Source organism: Mercurialis annua, linkage group LG6 (assembly GCF_937616625.2).
Source record: "Mercurialis annua linkage group LG6, ddMerAnnu1.2, whole genome shotgun sequence".
Classification (NCBI taxonomy): Eukaryota; Viridiplantae; Streptophyta; class Magnoliopsida; order Malpighiales; family Euphorbiaceae; genus Mercurialis; species Mercurialis annua.
The window spans coordinates 38437595-38443594 of NC_065575.1; positions in this window are offsets into that span (position 1 = coordinate 38437595).

The window sequence follows — 6000 nt, forward strand, 5'->3', positions numbered from 1 at the left end:
CACGACGAACGTTGCTTTTGGACCAAATTAAATCTCTTGGACCACCAAAAATACGATTTATGGTTTATGCTTTTTAATTTACAATTTTGTTTAATGTTTCTTTTTTAATTCCGATTAAGGTTTCAAGCTTTTAGGGATTTATATGTAAGTTTAAAACTCTTGTGAGTTTTGATATTTAGAACGACTTGCATTTACTTTTCAATTTCAGTATGCAATTGAATCAACAAACATGATGCCTAATTCTTAGTATTGTACGAATCAATAGGTTTTGAAAGCTATTTGTTGGCATTAGTTTTTTTTATCAACAATTTATAGATTTATCTTGTTTATTCTTACTTTTGTTACGTCAGTTAGTATAAAGAGCAGCTGGTTTCGATCCATGTCGTCGAGGAGACAACAACGTGTAGATTATGTGCATGAACTTGATCAAATGAGACAAGCCAAACAACGCCTCAAACAGATGGACTAACGGATGGATCAAATGATGGAGCAAATGTTGGAACTGGTGGGCGTGCTGTTGGGTAACCAAAATAGATCTAATAAGTTGCCTAACAGAAGGAATAATTCGCTACTAAGGATTTCATGCACATGGAGAAAACGGGGATGACGATTACTATGAGGAGGTTCCCATAAAGACGAAAGAGGGTGTTTGTGGAGGATGATAGGAGGCGGGGCAAAAAAGAAAAATAAATGATGTTATTAGCCCTTATAAAAAGAAAAAACTTGAGAACCTCTTGCACACTCGTGTCACGTCAAGGTATTACAAAAGAAAAAACTTCAAATCTTATTTAATTTATTGTAATCGATTATTTAAGACCGGTATTCCCACGGAAATACAAGAATTTCATGAAACCCTAAAGCCATAGGACTTTCTTGATTGGCTAGCTGGCACAATGGAGGAAATTCTTGAATGAAAGGTTTTGTTGTTGTTTCAGTGGCAACCAGATTGCGTGATAGGTCGACGACATGATTGCAATAATTAAAATTGACGAGGGGGAGGGAAGGTGTTGGTAGGCCAAAACTGAAAAGTCGACTTCATCTTTTAAAGATTTTAAATTTAATAGGGAGACTATTTATCAACTCGATGTCAGCATATTACCAAAAACTAGGTTGGTTAATCTATATCGTAGTTTTTTTTTTTTGAATTCATCAAATAACATTAAATCAAATCTGAAACAGTTACATTTGTAAGAAATTTGGAAAATTAAAAAATAAACCTGATGATCTGACATGAAACAGACTATTTTGCTAACATGAGTTATCTGATTCGTAGATTTACTTACGAAAATAAAACTAAATTATGAGTTGTTTCGCTAATTAAATGCAGCCCTCGATCAAATTTCTACAACGCTCCTTGTTTGATTTTTGAAATCAGAAACTACATCCATAATATCTGATGTAACCACCATCCGACAAACTTTTTTTAAAAAAGGACAACAAATCTTTCATAAGAAAAGCCAACAAACCTTTCACATATAAAAAACAACAAACATAAAAAAAACTACTATATGCCATAAACCATCTTTATTGTTGAAGGTCTTCAATCTATCTTTAATTTTTCAGCGCTTTATTGATAAATTTTAATCCATCAAAAATAAAAAAAAAAGTTATTTATTAATATATGAAATTAAAGCAATATATAAAAGAGATGGCATGGCTAATAGAAAAATTGAACCATTGACGACAAACAAAAAAATAATAAACAAACTATTGCCATTATGTTTTTTTAGAGAGAAACAATAAAGAAAGTATGCATTTGTTTTCATTATTATTAACAAGTATATATCCAATTGAGGTAAAAATATAAAGTTAAAAAAATCATGAGCTATTATTTTTTAATTTTTTTATATTAAAATAAAAAATATAAATTTTTTTTTAGATAATTACGTAAACTTTCCATTTAATAATAAATGAGAGAGAGAGAAAAAGACAGTATAAGAGGGGAAAAAGAAAAAAGACCACATGGGTTAGAGTCTTAAAGATAAAGAGGAACCCATGGATGGGACCATAATTGTACTTTAAGGACTAAAATGTGCATTCTGAATTATTGTTCATAAAATCGGATTTTTCTAATTTTATGAAATACCGGATTCTACTGGTTTAACCCAGTTTCTAATTGGTTAATTACTTTAGGGACTTTTGCATCTAACCGGATTAGATAGTTGACTCGTTTCCGAGTAATCTGGTTCGACCGGTCACTCCAATTTAATTTTAAAAACAAGGATACACACTCTTATATTCCACTAGTTAAAATAAAAGACAATAATAAAATGTCATTATAAATTTATCATTAAAATTAAAAACAGAACTTTATGGTAAAAAAGAACTCGAAAAAGGACACTTATAATGAAACTGTTTTCATTAAATTTTCAAAAAAATTATTAGCTTTTGTGAATGTAGGCATGGCAGAAATTCTGTAAATTTTTATAATTTTGAATTTTTAATCGAGCGATTTGTGATGATTACAAAAGGATCTAAATTTCTACATATAGAAGTTTTAAAAATCTTTTATTATTGTTTAATCTTCTTGCTTTTATCACTAACCGCTATCTCGCTTCCTTCCGTGTCCGTATTTCTATTATTCCTCCGCCGCTTACAATAAACCAACTCCAGTATTGTTATTTTAATAAAGAAACAATTGCAATATGCTGATAAGGGAAAAAATTGTTGGAATATTAATATTTGTTTTTGTATTAGTGTTTGAATTTGTAGTCAGTTAATAAGACTCCTAGTCAAATGGAGTATCTAGACTAAGACCTAGTCTTTAGCATAGAATCACGATATCTTTTAGTTGAAAGACGTGAGCTAAATAATAGCAATTTCAGTTTTATGTAAGGCTATTTATACAGCCACAATCTTTTGTTTTCATTATCAAGCAAAGTTTGCAATATCAATAAAGTCTGAATTCATTGTGATCTTATCTTGTTCTACATTTGGTATCAGAGCCTCATCAAAAAGGCCTGATCTGAGAAACAGAAAAGGAGAGAAAGATAGAGAGTTTAGGAAAGTAAACACGAGAGAGAAAAGCTGTGAGAATGACAGAAAGTAGTAGTAGCAGCAAATTTGTGCAACCAGCGATTCCCAAATTTGATGGCTTCTATGAGCATTGGGCGAAGCTGATGGAGAACTTCCTGCGATCTAAAGAGATGTGGAGCATGGTCGAGGATGGTGTGGTTGTTGGTCCACAAAACCGGGAGCCAACTGATGAGGAGGCAAAAACAATTGCAGAGCAGCAGTTGAAGGACAGGAAGGTGAAGAATTATCTCTATCAAGCCATTGATAGAGAAATCATGGAGACAATACTGAATGATGACACCTCAAAGCAAATTTGGGATTCAATGAAGCAAAAGTTCAAAGGTTCAACCAGAGTGAAGAGAGCTCAGCTTCAAACTTTGAAGACTGAGTTCGAGGTACTGAAGATGAAAGAGGGAGAATCTGTCAATGCATACTTTGGACGTGCTCTGTCCATAGCAAAGCGGATGAAAGCCTGTGGAGAGATTGTGAAAGAAAATGACATTACTGGAAAAATTTTGAGGTCTCTTGTGCCAAAATTCAACTACGTTGTGTGCTCCATTGAGGAGTCTAATAATGTGGAAACTCTAACAGTTGATGAACTTCAAAGTAGTCTTCTTATTCATGAGCAAAGAATGAAGGGTTCAAATGAGGAAGAGCAGGCACTGAAGGTGACACATGAGGAGCGTTATGAAAGAGGCAGAGGTAGAGGCACAATGAGAGGCCGAGGAAGAGGTAGAGGCAGACAATTTACAAGCAGGGCTGCGGTGGAATGCTACAGGTGTCATAATCTGGGACACTATCAGTATGAGTGCCCAACCTGGGAGAAAAGAGTGAATTATGCAGAATTTAACGAAGAGGAAGAGATGCTGCTAATGGCGCAAGTAGATTCCCATCAAAACAAGAAAGAAGGAGTATGGTTTCTTGATTCCGGATGCTCAAATCATATGTCCGGAAACAAGGAATGGTTTATGCAGCTGGATGAAAGCTTCAGGCACTCGGTCAAGCTTGGAAACAACTCAAAGTTAGAAGTAATGGGAAAGGGAAACATCAGATTGGAGTTTGGAGGAAGCACTCAAATTGTAAGTGACGTATTTTTTATTCCTGAATTATGCAATAATTTACTGAGTATTGGGCAGCTGCAAGATCGAGGCATCACAATTGTAATTAAGCATGGAGTTTGCAAACTATATCATCCGAGCAGGGGCTGCATAATGGAGAGTTTGATGACCACGAACAGAATGTTCCTTGTGATAACAAACATTCTTATATCAACGCCTACATGCTTCAATGCAAACGTTGATGATCTTGGTGAAATATGGCATAAAAGGTTTGGTCACTTGAGCTATAAGAATCTGGTGTTGTTACATAACAAGAATTTGGTTCGAGGGCTTCCAAAATTGAGTGCTTCATCAAAAGTTTGTACAAGCTGCATGGTGGGAAAACAACATCGAGAAGTTATCCCTAAGAAAAGCATGTGGAGAGCCAAACAACAGCTGCAACTTATTCACTCGGATATATGTGGTCCAATCTCTCCCGAGTCACATGGCAACAAGAGGTACATACTGACATTCATTGATGATTTCAGTCGAAAACTTTGGGTTTATTTTTTAAATGAGAAAAGTGAAGCTTTTACCACGTTCAAAGATTTTAAAACTATGGCAGAGAAGGAGACTAGTTTGGCATTATGTTGTTTAAGAACAGATAGAGGAGGAGAATTCAATTCAAATGAATTTTTAAACTTCTGTAAAGCTCAAGGAATCAAGCGACAATTGACGACAGCTTATACACCTCAACAAAATGGAGTCGCTGAGCGCAAGAATCGCACAATTATGAACATGGTACGTTGCATATTAGAAGAGAAGAGGTTGCCCAAGACGTTCTGGCCTGAAGCCGCGAGATGGACATGTCATGTACTCAACAGAAGTCCCACATCTGCTGTAAAAGACATGACGCCAGAAGAATGTTGGAGTGGATTCAAGCCTAGCGTCGAACACTTTAAAGTGTTTGGATGTGTGGGGAATGTTCATGTACCAGATGCTAGAAGACTCAAACTTGATGCTAGAAGCCAGAAGCAGGTGTTCATTGGATATAGTGAGGAGTCAAAAGGGTATAAAATGATAAACCCTTTAACAATGAAGGCAACGATCAGTCGAGATGTAATCTTTGAAGAAGATGGCTGCTGGAATTGGGGGAGGACAGATGCTGAATTAAAAAGTGATGTACTTGACTGGGGAGAAGTTTATGAGGAAGAACTTGAGGAATTAGACGAGAATCAAGATGAAAGTACCACGAGGGAAGCGGAAGAAGATAACACAGCTGCTGATTCTTCTTCAAATGAAGCGGTAACTCCACCAACTTTGGAGAGGAGAGCAAGAAGAATTCCAACTTACCTTCAGGACTACATAAGTGGAGGAGAATTATCAGAAGATGAGGTACAAAATTTTCTTATGTTTATGTCTACTGATGATCCAATTTATTATGAAGAAGCAGTGAAGAAGAAAAATTGGAGAGATGCCATGGATGTGGAGATAGCAGCAATAAGGAAGAACCAGACCTGGGAGCTAGTTCAAGCTCCTTTAGAAGCAAAAATAATTGGTGTAAAGTGGGTCTACAGAACAAAGCTGAATGAAAATGGTGAAGTTAGCAAGTGCAAAGCTCGCTTGGTGGCCAAAGGTTATGCGCAGGAGAAAGGTGTAGACTACGATGAGGTTTTTGCCCCAGTTGCAAGATGGGATACCATCCGAATGGTGATAGCTCTGGCAGCAAGAAATGGCTGGAAACTCTATCAATTGGATGTCAAAAGTGCGTTTTTGCACGGAGAGCTGCATGAGAATGTATATGTATCACAACCGCAGGGATATGAAGAAAAAGGGGAGGAGAGCAAAGTTTACAAGCTGAAAAAGGCACTTTACGGGTTGAAGCAAGCTCCGAGAGCATGGTTCAGCAGGATCGAAAGCTACTTTGTCAATGAAGGTTTCGAAAGGA